This window comes from Delphinapterus leucas, chromosome 5, assembly GCF_059928025.1.
Source record: "Delphinapterus leucas isolate spDelLeu-1000000601 "Yukka" chromosome 5, BTC_Dleu_Yukka2, whole genome shotgun sequence".
Taxonomy (NCBI): Eukaryota; Metazoa; Chordata; class Mammalia; order Artiodactyla; family Monodontidae; genus Delphinapterus; species Delphinapterus leucas.
This window is the reverse complement of record NC_143133.1, coordinates 83,197,067-83,213,851: the sequence shown is the minus strand read 5'-3', so window position 1 is coordinate 83,213,851 and position 16,785 is coordinate 83,197,067. Positions and strand designations below refer to the sequence as shown.

The following is a 16,785-nucleotide window of genomic DNA, read 5'->3' as shown; positions in this document are numbered from 1 at the left end:
CTACAACCGAAGTGGGTGTCTGGTAGACAGCATATATATGGGTCTTTTTTTTGTATCCCTCAGTTAGCCTGTGTCTTTTGGTTGGAGGATTTAATCCATTCATGTTTAAGGTAATTATTGATATGTATGTTAATACTACCATTTTCTTGATTGTTATGGGTTTGTTTTTGTAGGTCCTTTTCTTCTCTTGTGTTGTCCACTTAGAAGTTTCTTTAGCATTTGTTGTAGAGGTGGTTTGGTGGTGCTAAATTCTCTTAGCTTTTGCTTGTCTGTAAAGCTTTTGATTTCTATGTCAAATCTGACTGAGATCCTTGCTGGGTAGAGTAATCTTTGTTGTAGTTTCTTATCTTTCATCACTTTAAATATATTATGACACTCCCTTCTGGCTTGTAGAGTTTCTGCTGAGAAATCAGCTGTTAACCTTATAGGAGTTCCCTTGTATGTTATTTGTCGTTTTTCCCTTGTTGCTTTCAATATGTTTTCTTTGTCTTTAATTTGTGTCAATTTGATTACTATGTGCCTCTGTGTGTTTCTTCTTAGGTTTATCCTGCCTGGGACTCTCTGTGCTTCCTGGCCTTGGGTGGCTATTTCCTTTCCCATGTTAGGGAAGTTTTCGACTATAATCCCTTCAAATATTTTCTTGGGTCCTTTCTCTCTCTTCTCCTTCTGGCACCCCTATAATGTGAATGTTGTTGCATTTAATGTTGTCCCAGAGATCTCTTAGGCTCTCTTCATTTCTTTTCATTCTGTTTTCTTTATTCTGTTCTGCGGCAGTGAATTCCACCATTCTGTCTTCCAGTTCACTTATCTGTTCTTCTGCCTCAGTTATTCTGCTATTGATTCCTTCTAGGGTATTTTTCATTTCAGTTATTGTATTGTTCATCTCTGTTTGTTTGTTCTTTAATTCTTCTAGGTGTTTGTTCTTTAATTCTTCTAGGTCTTTGTTAAACATGTCTTGCATCTTCTCTATCTTTGCCTCCATTCTTTTTCTGAGGTCCTGAATCATCTTCACTATCATTATTCTGAATTCTTTTTCTGGAAGGTGGCCTATCTCCACTTCATTTAGTTGTTTTTCTGGGGTTTTATCTTGTTCCTTCATCTGGTACATAGTCCTCTGCCTTTTCATTTTGTCTATCTTCTGTTCATGTGTTTTTTGTTCCACAGGCTTCAGGATTATAGTTCTTCTTGCTTCTGCTGTCTGCCTTCTGGTGGATGAAGCTATCTAAGAGGCTTGTGTCCATTTTCTGATGGGAGGGACTGGTGGTGGGTAGAGCTGGGTGTTGCTCTGGTGGGCATAGCTCAGTAAAACTTTAATCTGCTTGTCTGCTGATGGGTGTGGCTGAGTTCCCTCCCTGTTGGTTGTTTGGCCTGAGGCAAACCAACATTGGAGCCTACCTGGCTCTTTGGTGGGGCTAATGGCGGACTCTGGGAGGGCTCACACCAAGGAATACTTCCCAGAACTTCTGCTGCCAGTGTCCTTGTCCCTGCAGTGAGCTACAGCTGCCCCCCGCCTCTGCAGGAGACCCTCCAGCACTAGCAGGTAGGTCTGCTTCAGTCTCCTGTGGGGTCACTGCTCCTTCTCCTGGGTCCTGATGTGCACACTACTATGTGTGTGCACTCTGAGAGTGGAGTCTCTGTTTCCCCCAGTCCTGTCGAAGTCCTGCAATTACATCTCACTAGCCTTCAAAGTCTGATTCTCTAAGAATTCCTCCTCCCATTGCCAGACCCCCAGGGTTGGGAAGCCGGATGTGGGGCTCAGAACCTTCACTCCAGTGGGTGGACTTCTGTGGTAAAACTGTTCTCCAGTTTGTGAGTCAGCCACCCAGCAGTTATGGGATTTGATTTTATTGTGATTGTGCCCCTCCTACCATCTCACTGTGGTTTCTCCTTTGTCTTTCTCCTTTGTCTTTGGAGTATCTTTTTTGATGAGTTCCAGTGTCTTCCTGTCGATGACTGTTCAGCAGTTAGTTGTGATTCTGGTGCTATTGCAAGAGGGAGTGAGTGCACGTCCTTCTACTCCGCCATCTTGAACCAATCTCCTTGGATCTAGTCTTTTTTTTTTTTAAATTAATTAATTTATTTATTTTTGGCTGCGTGAGTTCCTCACTGCTATGCGAGGTCATGGCGAGTGGGGGCTAGTCTTCGTTGTGGTGCGCAGGCTTCTCTTGTTGTGCAGCACAAGCTCTACGCGCACTGGCCTCAGTAGTTGTGGCACACAGGCTCAATAGTTGTGGCACTAGGGCTTAGTTGCTCCTTGGCATGTGGGATCTTCCTGGACTAGGGCTTGAACCCATGTCCCCTGCATTGGCAGGTGGACTCTCAACCACTGCACCACCACGGAGGTCCCTGGATCTAGTCTTAAAGAGTCAAAATGACATCTCACTGAATTTGAAAATAAAAAGATATAAGAAAAGTGTTTACCTGCAGAAGATTTAGAAAGTTAAGTTATTGATAATTACCCTTGAATTTTCTCCTTGTATACATAATTTGAGAATATAAATTACATATGAATTTTTTCAAATTCCTTCAAAATTTTACCTATCATTGGAATATATTGAAACTCTCTATGCTGAATTCCCATGAGCAGTCTGATTATAATAGTGCACTTCTGTTGCTTTATTTTGGTGAACAGGACCATTTATTTTACTTAACATGGGTGAGTAATTTACTCTCATGCTCTATATTATTTTAAATAAGTTCATGTTGCAAAAATAATGATTATTATTTTTATTGCCTATGACGATGTGAGTAGTGTATAACTTGCTCATAACTCTTTCATTTAGAATCAGTGCCATATAAAATATACATAAGGATAATTCATTATTAGAGTTTAAAATATACTATTTTCCAAACCCCAGAAATTTACCAAATCTGCTAATAAAGCCGCAATAACAGCAACAATGTTTTCCTTCTACTGTAATTCTTTTATAATAATGCTTTATTTTTATTATCGCCATTTATAAATAGAGACCAAGTATTTTCCCCTCAATCACAAACCTAAATGATATAGTACATTATTGACTACTTCATCAGTTTATAATTCAAAATCAGATGTGCTCCATTTAAATAACACAATGAGAAATCAAATACTTATAAAAAATCATGTTCTAATATATTTTAAATGAATAAATTAAAATAGCAGGTTCACACTTACAGAACAAGTGAACATTATGATGGAGGTGAAAAATTGAGTCCAAAAACAGATTTCACTATCAGGATTTCAAGAAGTTGATAATCTGAATGGAAGTGATATATTTATAGGTCATGGAAAATATTTTGATAGAATTTTACTTTTAATATACTTTTAAAGCTGACTAATAAAATACACAGATATAATGCAAGCAGTCACATTTTTGAGGATTTTTTAAAAAGTCTTTACTTGCCTCTTTTAGGACAAGAATGATTCATGAATTAATGAATAGCTGCATTTTGCTTCACTATTAGCTAAGACCACATCCTTCTCTGTAAATGAGAATAAAACCATCCATGGAGTTCTTTGTAGGATGGTAGCCAAGAAATTTGTTGTATTGAATGCAGAAGGAAAAGGAATTGTTTAGGGTGACCCAAGGGTGTATAACTAGGCGTAATGGCATGAAATGAAATAAAAAGAAAATTTAGGCTGATCTTCAGATCGATGTCTAAGTTTATTAGGATACACGACTCTCTCCCAAGGGAAATGGTTAAAGCCTCATTATTTCAGTCTCTTAAAGTTAACCAGGCAGAATACTCCAGGACATAATGTAAAAAATAATCCTGTATTGTCAGAATCTGATGGAAGAGATGATCTAACAAGTCTTTTCCATCATTAATTTCCATGGTCATGAACTAGTTATTATGGCTGCAATTAGCACTGTTTAAAGGAAAGTGCAATTTCAATACTGCAACTAGCTTCCCTGGAGCTAAAAAGCCTGGACCTAATTCAAAGTAAAAACAAGAGGAGGAGGACTGGAGCCAAACCAAACTACAGTAAATATACTTAGAAGTGACAAAAGAAGGAAATTCTGATATTGTCAGTGCTACTATACATGGCTGTTTAGTTCTTTGTTTTTCTTTCTTTCTTTTTTTTTATAAAGGAAACTTTGGTGGCAGTGCCAGTATTATTCTTTTTCATTCATGAATCATCTTGATTCACTGATTTATTTTCAAGTTTGGGGATGATGAGTGGAGAATATAAGGCTTGACTCTCTAGTTAGCCACTTGAAATTTGTCCAGGTCTTCATTCTCTTCATTTGTATATTATTTTATCAAACAATTTCTAAAAGATTCAAAATGCACAAATGAATTCTCAGTGAGTCTGTAAAATTAAACTGCCCAGAGTAATGGAGCATAGGATTTCTAAATCAGCCGACACCCTTAGTAGCTATCCATGTGATAATTTTTTTAAATTATTTAATTTTTCTTCAGCTATTTGTGAATTATTTTTATTCTCTTTTTTATCATGCAAAAATGGGAGAAGTGAAAAGAAGCAGCTCCAGATTATTGACTCTAATTCTGAAAAATAATTTTCAAAAGAAGAATAATATTTGACTATCATATGTTCTAAAAGTAAATATTTCAGAAAGGCAAAATGAACACTGAATTGCAAAGGAGTTTCTCAAGGAAAAGAGAACCATTTTCATAACTATGATCATAGAATTCTATCGAATGCTTGTGGAAAGGCAGAAAAAGCACTTAACTGATTATACTTTTAGTAAAAAAGAACAAACTGCCTTCATTTTCCCCCTAATTCTTCAAACAAAATGATTCTTATGTTTTTGAACTCCACAGTTATTACCAAGCCACAGTCTCTGCCCTCAAAAAGTACATAGTTTAATGGGCAGGAGGAGATAAAAACATGCACTGAATATAGCACCAATTATAAGCAACTAGTTTAATAAATACAACTATATGTAACAGAAAGATTAATTTGCCTGACTGGTTCAAGGACAGAGCCACGGTTTGCTAATCTGTGACTCTGTGTGTGTGTGTGTGTGTGTGTGTGTGTGTGTATTGTGAAGATATGAAAAGGCATTTCTACAAGTTGGGGCAGAATGAACAATTACATGGAAAAAAATGAAGTATATAATGTGTTTGGGGAATAACAGTTGTATGTTGCCAAAGAGAGGAGTTTAGAAATGAGTGGTAAGAAAAAGGTAGAAACAACAGAACAAGAATTCTGAATATTATGGATTTCATTCACTGGCAATAGAGAACCATTAAAACGTGTGTTTTTCATTTGTTTATTTAGCTGGAGACTACCATTGTCAAATATACATACTGCAAAGATTACTTTGATGAAGAGAATGGTAAGAAAAGGTTGCTGAAATCATGGAGATCAGTTAAAAGGCTAATGCAACAATGCAAAGAAAAGGGTGGGTGTTTTTCTTTTCCCCAAATTTCTTCAAATTGAATTTGGCCTCTGCAGACCCATCAACAAAACTAAAAAAATATTGCCAGATCTTAGATAATTATGAGTCTTTCTGTTATAATTCAGGGGAGATCAAATGTAATTAAGCTGAAAGAGATAAAAGAAAGTTTATCCATGTCACTTATGGGGAGACCAACAGCACAATAACCTTGGCAGAATTACATACAACATCAACAATGTGTAGTATTTCGAAAGGCTATCAAATGGAAGCAGAAATCACCCTGTAATCTAAGGTACTAAGTACAAAAATTTGCCTAAGGAATTTCAGCTGCCTTTGTGAACTTAACAGGGCAAGAATGGGATCTAGTGCATTTGCTCAACTAATATTAAACTAGAAAACTTGAGAGGCAAAGCTTGGAAGACCACAGGGGGGCACTTTTACTGAAAGCAACATCATTCATTATGAAAAAGGAGCACCTCAAAAATACTTCTGAAGGAAGAAAAATGTATTTTTCTATGATCACTTTGAGAGACTTCTTTTTTCAGTCATATTTCGTCTGATGGCAGGCATATGAGCTTAGCAACATGAACATTCATGTGGCTATGGGCATCTTTAATGGAACATTCTTTTAATCATTTTTGAAACCACCTCTATCACTGAGTACTACCTCGGTATGAACTTTTTGTTTTTAGCAGTTGCTATATACATTGATGATTTATTTTAAACTTCAACTCACCTTTATCACAAACACTGGGACTTTCCCAAAGCCTATTACTACAGAGTAAACCTTACTACAGGGGTTGCTTAAACATCATCAGTGAAGGTATTTTCACCGATCAGATGTTTCTACAGCAATTGCTTCTGCAATTATTATCAAGCAAGCTCCAGTATGCTTAATGCCACAAATTGTTTATGTAGCCTCTTTGTGTATCCCAAAGAGAATATATACACTTTCCTAAAAGCTTTCTAGAATCTACTGGCACCTCATCCACCTCAGATGACCTTAAATCCCAAGGTCATCAGAGAACACTGAAGAGAATACAAAAACTGTTACAAATTTCTCAACACCTACATACATATAAACTTCCCTTCACTTACATTCATTTTTCTCTCCTTTGTTCCACTTTCATTAGAAGAGATGTTCTATGTGCATGTGGAAACTGTTAAATTTCACAAGGTACCCAGAGCTAAAAATGGGTAGAAAGCAGGGCACCTTCAAGGACAAGCACTTCCAAATCATGGGGCAAAACTGGCACACTCTTTGTGTCTCACCTAATACTGTTCCCCAGTCATCTCTCTTGACTTGTGAAACTTAATGACATGAGAGACAACTGAATTTAGGACAAGATTATTAAATATTGCACTGGATAAAGATATTTCTTTAAAAATTATATATATATATACATACATACATATATATATATATATAATGTTTCTATTTGAAATGGACTTGTTGAACTTGAAAAACGCATTATGATGTCTTTTTTTCCTTGTAATCCTAGGCTCTTAGAGAAAAATAAGATCTCCCAAGAGATGCAAGTCATAATCATCTCTGTTTTCACTAACTTACATTCACATGTCTAGGAAACCTGATTACTAAAGGAATGTGCTGATACCAGCCTTACTCTGCAAAGCAGGAATTGGGTTTTTTTGATCATTTTATAGATGAGTAAAATGATCACTAGGTATTAACTAACTATTCAAAGGTGACAAATTTGTCTGCCTGAATTCATGAAAATTTGTGGTAAACATTTTCAAAAACTATCTTTTTTTTTTTTTTTTTTTTTGTGGTACATGGGCCTCTCACTGTTGTGGCATCTCCCGCTGCGGAGCAGAGGCTCCGGACGCGCAGGCTCAGCGGCCATGGCCCACGGGCCCAGCCGCTCCGCGGCATGTGGGATCCCCCCGGACCGGGGCACGAACCTGTGTCCCCTGCATCAGCAGGCGGACTCTCAGCCTCTGCGCCACCAGGGAAGCCCTATCTTTTTTAAAGATGTATTTTGTATGTTTGTTTTATGTTATGTGCTTTGCAAGTGTTTACTTCTCTTGTGAAGTAGGTATGATTATTCTGTTTTTGCAGATAAGAAAACTAAGGTTGAGTCTGATTAATCCTGGTAATGAAGTGTAAGTCCAAGAAAGCCCTTAGCAGACCACACTTAGCAGATCACCATCACTGTCCTGGCTAACATCACCATAAAGCAGTGCTGCAGGCATGACAGCAGGTCTTAGACATCATCTCAGTGACTGAGCAGGGAGGAAGGGACCCAGCTGTCACTCACCACTGAATCTCCCTCAGTTCTGGAAAATCGAGCCTGGAACCAGTGGCAGAGGTGAAGTGCAGAGGAATCAGCAGTTCAGTGACCTCATTCATGACATTTTCCAGTAGTATCTACTGTAAAAAGTACTTCATATATAATCAAATAAATGACACTGTGAAAGTTATTTTTGTGCAGAAGGCTGCCATAAAGAAGGTAAATCAGGAAGCAACTTGGTGGTATAGAAGTGGAGAAACTAACTAGTTTGATGTTATTGAAGGGAATTAGGTATAACAGCAGCTGTTACAGTAAGTCCCCTACATAAGAACAAGCTCCATTCCGAGAGCGAGTTCTTAAGTCCAATTTGTTTGTAAGTCCAACAAAGTTAGCCTAGGTACCCAACTAACACAATCGGCTATATAGTACTGTACTGTAATAGGTTTATAATACTTTTCACACAAATAATACATAAAACACAAACACAAAAAATAAACATTTTTAATCTTACAGTATAGTACCTTGAAAAGTACAGCTGTACAGTACAACAGCTGGCATACAGGGGCTGGCATAGAGTGAACAGGCAAGAAGAGTTACTGACAGGAGGAAGGAGAGGAGGTGGGAGATGGTAGAGCTGAAGAATCATTAGCAATAGGAAACAGAGGGCAAGCTGCCCGTGACAATGTATGCCAGGCACGTGAACTGACTGCGTGATTGAACATACGAACACATGTTCACATCTTTGAAAGTTCGCAACTTGAATGTTCATATGTAGGTGACTTACTGTATAGATGGTGTTCCAGTGCAAGGCATTAACTACGTAGCAGATCATGACCATCACAGGTGTTAACCACACCAAATTACCAACACCACCACCAACATAATGAGAATGGGAAAAAGGTGAATTCAAAGACTGGCCCCTGGAAAGCAACCCAATAACGCCATCCTTACTGCAAACAGTGGTGATTGTCACCTTGCTAGATGTGAAGACACTATGACCCTCAATCATGATATACTAAGCCTCCCTGGGCAGTGATGGAGGGTGCTGACAACCATGCCATGGTTAAGGTAAAGGAAGTAGATCAGTTAGACACTAGGGTCGCAGATTAATGCTCTGCAGAGGGCCTCTTTACCAATGACAGCCTAAAGAGGACATCAATAAAGAGAATGAGTAAAATGGAGAAAATGAAAGCCAGGAAAAACAGCCACCTCAATTTTGGTACTGCTACATCGTCAATTACCTGCCCAGACATCCAGAAAACTATAAATTACAAGAATGACAAAAAGAAGAAATGTAGCACATTAATCATCTGAAAAAATTCTTAGCCCAGAAAACCCTAAACTTAGCCAAGAAAACCTTAAATTCTTGCTACTCAAACTGTGATCCAGGGACAAGTGTCATCAACAACTCCTAGGATTTTGTTAGTGATGCAGAAAACTCAGGCCCCACTTCAGACCTACTAAATCAGAATCTGCAATTTAACAAGATCCCTAGGTGAACATGTATACACGTCAGGCTTAAGAAGCACTGCCTTAATTCACAAGAGGGCAAAAAGTTATTAGCATCAGATCCACCAGATGAGCAAAATACTTCTGCTCTGAGGCTGTGCAAGGGATTATTGATTAGACGCTGCCTTAGCAACTTTAACCTCATCCAGTTTTATCATTCAACTGGAAGTAATTGACATAAAATTACAGCAATAAGATTTGAGCTAAAGGAGATGGAAAGAGCTCAGATGTTAGAAAAATATTTAGAAGTATAAATTTCTAAAGACTACTATCTTTGAAACCTTTCAGTTGATTCAATAAATCTTAAAATAAAAAGTAAAATAATGATAATATACATGGCAAAAATAAGAAAATTAATATCACTTGCCATCTAAAGAAAAAAGTATATGAAAATAAGTAATCCTTTTGTTATACTTGGCAACCAAATTTTCCATGTAGGAGACAGACTTTACAGATATAAGATTTAAGATACTAGGTTAAAAAAAAACAGAACCTCAAAACCCCATGAACTTCTAAATTTCAATTGAAAATATTGTTATGAACTCATGATGCATATCTTTAAAATGTAATATTCCTTAGATATAACAAATAAATGCAATGTATGATTCTAATATGGATCCTAGATTGGAAAGTAATTGCTATGCAGGATTGCTAATTAGTTCAAATTAGAATAATTGAGCTAGCGAATGTCAAATATAGGATATATTTTAGAGAATACTATTTTATCATTATTTTAAATTTGATATTTCTAATATGGTTATCTATGATAATATTCTTATTCCTAAGAGACATATGGTGAATCTAGGAAATGTAAAGGATAAGTTGCTGTATGTGAAAGCAAAGATGCTATCAAACACAGCTGGAGTTGCATCATAAACTCCCTTGAAAAGGTTCCCACAAGGTCATAGGTGGAAAAATACGAGTATTGATAATAACCACTGCAATATATTAAAACATAATATAGCTAATTCTATGAGTTTGTAAAGATACAAAAATATATACTTTTAAATTCTCAGTCTTCGCTTTAGGAAGATATCTAGAATTAACTTGTTGTTTAAAAACTCGTAAATGAAAGGAAATAACCAGACATTTATCCTGACAACAACATCAGAGACAGCCAACAAATTATTGAGGACATGTTTCTCTCTATGGAAATATTGCAACTAAAAAACACAGAAAAAAACATAGAAAAATACCATTTTTCAAACTCCTAATGAAATCCTGAATTTAGGCAATGGTAATGAATGGCCACTGGCATCATAAAAACAAAGACAACTAGCTAATTTGTACCTCCTGATGGAAGTACACAATCCACCTATGAAGGATTCTTGCCAAAAATATCTAACCTGAATCTAGTTCCAGTTCCAAGAAAGAAAGAAAGGAAGGGAGAGAGGGAGGGAGGGAAGGAGGGAGAGAGGAAGGAAGGAATGGAAAATAAAGAAAAGAAAAGGCAGGGAAAGGAAAGAGACAGAAAGGGAAGGAGGGAGAAGATGAACAAAAGAATGGAAATGAAAATTTTTTAAGTACTTGCTGTGTGCTCATTGGCTAGATAACTAGAACTGTCTGCATTACCTACATAGCAGAAGTTCTGTTATTGTATTTATATAATAATGTCCCTTTTTGATAATATTTTTTCTTATGTCTAGATTTTTTAAGGCACCTTTAGATTTCACATTCTCATATACAGTCAAGTTGAACAAGTTGCAATTTAATTTTTAAAATGATTTTCAAGTGTCAAAAAGTAAGCACCTGTAAATTAAGGACTTATATAGCAACAACAGCAATACCAACGCTAAAATCAATAGTGGGAGTATAAGAAGGATAACGTTTGAGAATTTAGTCATTGAACTGAATGAGGAAACATGAGCTAGGCCTTCAGAAATAACAGATGCTATAAAGAAGTTGAGAGGGAATTTTAGAATTAATATCAAAAACAGGTCAAGCTTGGATGTTCAATAGAGACAAAATATAGCCCATATAAAATATTTGATCAGAATTTTATATAGAGAAAAGTGACAAATGATAATTCTCTACTTTCATGAATTTTCACAAATGTAACCAGCACCCAGCTTAAGAAAATAAGCAGCACCCTAGAAGCCCTTTTCCTGGGACTGATTAAAGTAAGAACCAAAAATGGAAAACCAGCATGATGATGTTACCTTTAGTACAGGATAAAAAGAAGAGAGAAGGAAAGGAGGTAAAGACGGAAGGAAGGAAGGAAGGAAGGAAGGAAGGGAGGGAGGGAGGGAGGCATGGAACACCTGGGGGAAAACACCACCTTCCTATCCACCCTAAGGTCTTGAAAAATTTCATTTCTCAGGGAGTGGAGGGAGGATTTGGACTGGATGTTTCCACCTCTACCCAAGGTTCTCTGCAGATTAAGTACCAGCAGAGATGCAGTTGGACAAACACACAAAGCAGATCCATTCAGACTTGCCTCATCCAGATGGAGCTGGAAAAGATGCAGATGGAGCCGAGTCATAAGAGAGCTTGAGTGGAACTGGAGCGAGCGTCCAGCACTAGTGCCAGGGGTCGGCATCTCGAACCTGACCACAACAAGGAGCTCTTGACACGCATTCAGCAGCTTCAGGAACAGGAGGCCGAGGTGGACGAGAAGATGAAAGAGCAGCTGGAGCGCAACAGATTGCGTAAGCAGAGCCTGGACGCGGCCAGCGAGAACCCGCGGGAGAAGGAGGCCCTGGCAGAAACCAGTGAGACCATCAGTGCTTTAAAGGGGAAGATCTCGGAATGGCAGTCGAGTGCAGAGCTAGGAGGTGCAGTTGAAGTTCCTAGAGTCTGAGAAGCAGAAGCTGAAGGTGCGTGCAGCTGGCCTTGCAGCACACACGGGCAAAAAAAAAAAAAAACGGCCGGAAGCTATTCAGAAAATTTAGGAATTCCAGGCCGGCCAAGAAGTGAGAGCAGACCAGGAGCATAAGATTAAGAATTTGGAGGGGCTTCCCTGGTGGCGCAGTGGTTGAGAGTTCGCCTGCCGATGCGGAGGTTCGTGCGGGTTCGTGCCCCGGTCCGGGAAGATCCCACATGCCGCGGAGCAGCTGGGCCCGTGAGCCATGGCCGCTGAGCCTGCGCGTCCGGAGTCCGTGCTCCGCAACGGGAGAGGCCACAACAGTGAGAGGCCCGCGTACCAGGATTTGGAGCATCAATAATTATTCCTGCTGCGATGCTGAAGGAAGTCTGAGCGGTGCCGCTGCGCAAGATGGCGGGAGCTAAACGAACTGAGGGAAGAGAAGCCTACCCGCCGGAGAAGTGAGAGAACAACAAACAGGCTGCTCAGAGAAAAACCGGAGGGGCTGCAGCGAAGGCTGGGACGTCAGGAGATGCAGGAAAATCTGCTGAATCTGGAGCTAGAGAAGGCGAGGCTGCTGGCGAAGCTGCAAAGCTGGGCAAGACTGGACCAGGCCCTGGACTTGAACATTAGGACCCGGGAGACAGTTCCATGTTCTTTGTTGGGTCTCAGCAGAGAGAGCTTGCCCTGAAGGACAGGAGCAGCTCCATCACCAGCAGCGTCCCAGGCTGGAGAAGGTCAGGCAGCTGTTCGAGGAGGAGGTCCGCCAAGTCAGCAGTCAGCTGCTGGAGGAGAGGAAGAAGCAGGAGACTCGGGAGGCGTGGCCCAGAGACCGGAACCCGGCCTGCAGCTGAAGAAGGTGAGGAAGACGAGGCCCAGAGAGCGACTTGGCCGGAGCCCTTAGCAGCCTCTCGTCTTCGTTCCTTACCCAGACTCTGTGCAACCTCCCTCCCGGGTGCACTTCTGTCCCTCAGAATCCCTGCCTTTGCCTTTGAGCATCTCCCTTCCACCTTCCCACCTGTACTTGGGCGGTACCTTGAAAGGAGCAGCTCCGCTGCTACCCGCTTCCGGCCGCCATCGAGTGGATGCTTCGGGACATCAAAAGTGCTTCCTGCGAGACAGTGGATACAGGTCTGTCCATTTATGATGCTATGACTTAAAATTAGGAACTTGGAAAATGGTGTTAATTGCCTTTCTCCCCCAACAATTAAAAGAATTGCGGCTTTCAGGGGCTTTAGGGCGGGAAGGTGAGCAGTGGTGGGAGCAGGTGCCCAGGCTTGGAACAGGGCTCTGCCCTAGCATTAGACGGGGCTTGGAGACGCCCTCTCTTCCTTCTTCAGGTCTTTGGAGTCACCTGTGCTTGCTGCTGGGTGGGTTTAGGTGACTCAGGCAGCTCCTGATTTTCTTTGTCCCTCAGATGCCCTCTAAGCTAGGTTCCTTTTCCTCCACCTGTTCAGAAGGCTCGCATACCCTGTCTTCTGGAGCACACCTCAATCCTTTCCTCAATCCTCGTCCTGTCACTCCTCCACCACAGGCACAAGGCTAGGCTGCACCGGCCACACTGAGCTGTCGTAGGCTCGTGCCAGCTGTTTTCTCCAGACTTGCTTGATTGTGCACCCCTTTGTAAAAAAAAATGTGCAGTATGCACACCAATATGTGCATGTTCATTTTTAAAGCATGCGTGTGATCCACGGTCCATAATTAAATATTAAATAATTAAATATTGAATACGTTTATTTTGAAAATTTTTTACAAATAAAATTACACAAAGTTTTTTAAATGCTTTTCTTTTTTAAATTGAAGTATAATTGACATATAGCATATTAGGTTCAGCCGTAAATGTAATGATTCTATATTTGTATATGTTTTGAAATGATACCACAGTAAGTCTAGTTAACGTCAGTCACCATACATAGCTACAGTTTTTTCCTCATGATGAGAACTTTTAAGATTTCTTCTCTTAGCAACATTCAAATATACAATACAGTAGTATTAACTGTAATCATCATGCTGTACCTACATTCCCAGTGGCTTATTTATTTTTTAACTGGAAGCTCATACCTTTTGACTACCTTCACCCACTGTGCCAGCCCCCAGCCCCTGCCCCTGGCAGCCACCAGTCTGTTTTCTGTATCCATGAGTTTGTTTTTCTGGATTGTTTTTCAGATTCCAAATATAAGACAGACTATACAGTATTTGTCTTTCTCTGTGTAACTTATTTCACTTGGCATAATGCCCTCGAGGTCCATCCATGTTGTCACAAATAGCAAGATTTCCTACTTTTTTATTGCTGAATAATATTTTGTATATAATATTTAATTATATATGTTATATATATCACATATTCTTTATCCATTCATTGTTGGACACAGGTTGTTTCCATGTCTTGGCTATTGTAAATAATGTTGCAGTGAACATGGGGGTGTATGTATCTTTGAGTTAGTGTTTTTATTTTCTTTGGGCAAATACCCAGAAGTGGAATTGCTGGATCATATGGTAGTTTTTTTTTTTAAGTTTTTGAGGAACCTCCATACTGTTTTCCATAGTGATTGCACTAATTTACATTCCCACCAACAGTGTACAACTGTTCCTTTTTCTGCACATCCTTGCCAAAACTTTTTATTTCTTGTCTTTTTAATAATAGCCATTCTGACATGTGTGAGGTTAAATCTCACTGTGGTTTTGATTTGCATATACCTGATGATTAGTGATATTGAACATCGTTTCATGTACCTGTTGGCCATCTGTGTGTCTTTTTTGGGAAAATGTCTATTCGGAATCTCTGCCCATTTTTAAAATCAGATTTGTGTGTATGTGTGTGTGTGTGTGTGTGTGTGTTGCTATTGAGCTATGATGCCTTCTTTATATATTTTGGACATTAGTACCTTATCAGATCTGTGATTTGCAAATATTTCCTACCATTCTGTAGGGTGCCTTTTCGTTTTGTTGAAGGCTTCCTTTGCTGTGTAACAGCTTTTTAAATTGATGTAGTCCCACTTTTTTACTTTTACTTTTGTTGCCATTGCTTTTGGTGTCAAATTCAAAAAAATATATATCTCCAAGGCTAATATCAAGGAGCTTACTGCCACCTATATTTGCTGCTAGGAGTTTTATAGTTTCAGGTCCTACATTCAAGTCTTTAATCCATTTTGAGTTAATTCTTATGTGTGGCGAAAGATAGTAATACAGTTTCACTGTCATCTGCAAATAGTGACAGTTTCAATTCTTCCTTTCAAAATTTGTATGTCTTTTGTTTCTTTTTCTTGTTTAATTGCACTGGCTAGGACTCCCAGTACTATATTGGACAGAGTGGTACGAGTGAGCATCCTTGTTCCTGATCGTAGAGGGAAAGCTTTCAGGTTTTCACCATTGAGGATGACATTAATAGTGGGTTTGTCATATATGGCCTTTATTACACTACGGTACATTTCCTCTATACCCACTTTGTTATGAGTTTTTATCATAAATGGATGTTGAATTTCATCAAGTACCTTTTCTGCTATTATTGAGATGATTGTATTATTTTTTATCATTCATTTTGTTAATGTAGCATATTACATTGATCAATTTGCTGTTGTTGAACCATACTTGCATCCTTGGAATAAATTCCAATTGATCACAGTGTATGATTCTTTTAATGCATTGTTGAATTCAGTTTGTTAATATTTTCCTGAGGATTTTTGCATCAATATTTATCAGTGACATTGGCCTCTAATTTTCTTTTCTTGTAGTATCCTTGTCTGGTTTTGGTATTAGGGTAATGCTGGCTTTGTGAAGTGAGTTTGGAAGTATTCTCTCCTCGTCTATTTTTTGGAAGAGTTTGAGATGGATTGGTATTAATTCTTTGATTGTTTGGTAGAATTCATCTGGCCCTGGACTTTTGTTTGCTGGGAGTTTTTTGGATTACTGGTTCAATTTCCTTACTAGTAATCAGTCTGTTCAGATTTTCTTTCTTCATGATCCTGTCTTGATAGATGATATGTTCTAGGAATTTATCTATTACTTCTAGGTTGTTAGTGTGCCAAAGATTTAAAACTGCTAGAAGAAAGCACATCCCTCAGGAAAATAAATCACATTAAATCACGTTCTGAGCAAGTATACACCTTATTCTGGCTCAAGGAGAATGAAACACATAGTAGAGTCTTTTTTTCAGAGTTAGCTCCAAAATTTAACTCCTCCTCCTTAGCTAAGGAGTGTCAACAAAGAACAACAAATTTGGTGCCAGTTATATAAGACATACTGGGAGACTAAAATCTAAAGTGTAACAGCATATTCCTATTCATTCTTAAATAGGATTGTGCTTCTACAGGAGACTCCATGAACAAATAATGCTATAATTTACCTGATACTTCTGTTGATTCAACTTCTGATATGAATTGCTAAAAATCCAAAACAAGTATCAAAATGTTTCAGCATGTCAGACTCAGCAGTCAACACAACTTTGATGTTTCTACATTTTATCTTATCTGCTTTGTAAATACATCAGTCAACTTATGAGTTCTAAATCCTAGTATTAAGAGTCTACTGCTACCTGACAGCCAGCTATATTTCTAAAACAACCTTTTATCTAGTATTTCTAAACTTCCATTGATCAAAACACCCAAGCATATTCCTCAGTAAAAGCCGACATCTGTTAATTCAAGTATACTTCGCAAATGCTGAATTGTTAAAAGCTCCTTTACAATTCAGGAAGGCAACTGTGATTTAATAAGTAATAAACCACACAGAATTTTGTTTTCAGGGAAAGCATGTAAAAATTGGGTGAATAAACTGGCAAGATGTTTTCATTTACTTAAGTGATAACCTTGAAATAAGCTAAAAATATACCCTGTGAAATTGATCTAAACTGAGGAAATGTCATTGTATAACTGTG

At 38.6% G+C, this 16,785-nt stretch overlaps 1 pseudogene; it reads left to right on the top strand.

The window, feature by feature from the left end:
- Nucleotides 1-11,317: 11,317 nt before the first annotated feature.
- LOC111168124 (mitotic spindle assembly checkpoint protein MAD1-like) lies at nucleotides 11,318-13,045 on the top strand (annotated as a pseudogene).
- Nucleotides 13,046-16,785: the final 3,740 nt, after the last annotated feature.